Here is a 2,500-nt window from a genome sequence, read left to right on the forward strand (position 1 = left end):
CAGTGACTCTAGGCCGGATAGGCCAACTGGCTTCTCCCGCTGACTTGCCCCTTTGGAAGTAGTAGCTCCTACTTCCAAGGGCATTATTCCTCCCCGGGACCTACTGCCTAGTGTGGCCGGGGAACAGTGACTCTTGGCCGGATAGGCCAACTGGCTTCTCCCGCTGACTTGCCCCTTTGGAAGTAGTAGCTCCTACTTCCATGGGCATTATTCCTCCCCGGGACCTACTGCCTAGTGTAGCCGGGGAACAGTGACTCTTGGCCGGATAGGCCAACTGGCTTCTCCCGCTGACTTGCCCCTTTGGAAGTAGGAGCTCTTACTTCCAAGGGCATTACACCTCTCGGGCACTTAGAGCCAAGTGTCTTCACCCTTTGGAGGTAGTAGCTCCTACTTCCATGGGCATTATTCCTCCCAGGGACCTACTGCCAAATGTGGCCGGGGAACAGTGACTCTAGGCCGGATAGGCCAACTGGCTTCTCCCGCTGACTTGCCCCTTTGGAAGTAGTAGCTCCTACTTCCATGGGCATTATTCCTCCCCGGGACCTACTGCCTAGTGTGGCCGGGGAACAGTGACTCTTGGCCGGATAGGCGAAGTGGCTTCTCCCGCTGACTTGCCCCTTTGGAAGTAGGAGCTCCTACTTCCATGGGCATTATTCCTCCCCGGGACTTGCCGCCAAGTCTGGCCGGGGGACAGTGACACTTGGCCGGGTAGGCGAAGTGGCTTCTCCCGCTGACTTGCCCCTTTGGAAGTAGGAGCTCCTACTTCCATGGGCATTATTCCTCCCCGGGACTTGCCGCCAAGTCTGGCCGGGGGACAGTGACACTTGGCCGGGTAGGCGAAGTGGCTTCTCCCGCTGACTTGCCCCTTTGGAAGTAGGAGCTCCTACTTCCATGGGCATTATTCCTCCCCGGGACTTGCCGCCAAGTCTGGCCGGGGGACAGTGACACTTGGCCGGGTAGGCGAAGTGGCTTCTCCCGCTGACTTGCCCCTTTGGAAGTAGGAGCTCCTACTTCCATGGGCATTATTCCTCCCCGGGACTTGCCGCCAAGTCTGGCCGGGGGACAGTGACACTTGGCCGGGTAGGCGAAGTGGCTTCTCCCGCTGACTTGCCCCTTTGGAAGTAGGAGCTCCTACTTCCATGGGCATTATTCCTCCCCGGGACTTGCCGCCAAGTCTGGCCGGGGGACAGTGACACTTGGCCGGGTAGGCGAAGTGGCTTCTCCCGCTGACTTGCCCCTTTGGAAGTAGGAGCTCCTACTTCCATGGGCATTATTCCTCCCCGGGACTTGCCGCCAAGTCTGGCCGGGGAACAGTGACATGCGGCCGGATACGGCCGAGCGGCTGCTCCCGCTGACGTCATCACTTTGGAAGTAGGAGCTCCTACTTCCATGGGCTTGTTCCTCCCCGGGACTTGCCGCCAAGTCTGGCCGGGGGACAGTGACATGTGGCCGGATAGGCCAACTGGCTGCTCCCGCTGAGCTCCTACTTCCATGGGCTTGCCCCTCCCCGGGACTTGCCGCCAAGTCTGGCCGGGGAACAGTGACATGCGGCCGGATACGGCCGAGCGGCTGCTCCCGCTGACGTCATCACTTTGGAAGTAGGAGCTCCTACTTCCATGGGCTTGTTCCTCCCCGGGACTTGCCGCCAAGTCTGGCCGGGGGACAGTGACATGTGGCCGCATAGGCCAACTGGCTGCTCCCGCTGAGCTCCTACTTCCATGGGCTTGCCCCTCCCCGGGACTTGCCGCCAAGTCTGGCCGGGGGACAGTGACATGCCGCCGGATACGGCCGAGCGGCTGCTCCCGCTGACGTCATCACTTTGGAAGTAGGAGCTCCTACTTCCATGGGCTTGTTCCTCCCCGGGACTTGCCGCCAAGTCTGGCCGGGGGACAGTGACATGTGGCCGCATAGGCCAACTGGCTGCTCCCGCTGAGCTCCTACTTCCATGGGCTTGTTCCTCCCCGGGACTTGCCGCCAAGTCTGGCCGGGGGACAGTGACATGCCGCCGGATACGGCCGAGCGGCTGCTCCCGCTGACGTCATCACTTTGGAAGTAGGAGCTCCTACTTCCATGGGCTTGTTCCTCCCCGGGACTTGCCGCCAAGTCTGGCCGGGGGACAGTGACATGTGGCCGGATAGGCCAACTGGCTGCTCCCGCTGAGCTCCTACTTCCATGGGCTTGCCCCTCCCCGGGACTTGCCGCCAAGTCTGGCCGGGGAACAGTGACATGCGGCCGGATACGGCCGAGCGGCTGCTCCCGCTGACGTCATCACTTTGGAAGTAGGAGCTCCTACTTCCATGGGCTTGTTCCTCCCCGGGACTTGCCGCCAAGTCTGGCCGGGGGACAGTGACATGTGGCCGGATAGGCCAACTGGCTGCTCCCGCTGAGCTCCTACTTCCATGGGCTTGCCCCTCCCCGGGACTTGCCGCCAAGTCTGGCCGGGGGACAGTGACATGCGGCCGGATACGGCCGAGCGGCTGCTCCCGCTGACGTCATCACT

Source organism: Engystomops pustulosus, unplaced genomic scaffold (genome assembly GCF_040894005.1).
Source record: "Engystomops pustulosus unplaced genomic scaffold, aEngPut4.maternal MAT_SCAFFOLD_766, whole genome shotgun sequence".
In the NCBI taxonomy this organism is placed as follows: Eukaryota; Metazoa; Chordata; class Amphibia; order Anura; family Leptodactylidae; genus Engystomops; species Engystomops pustulosus.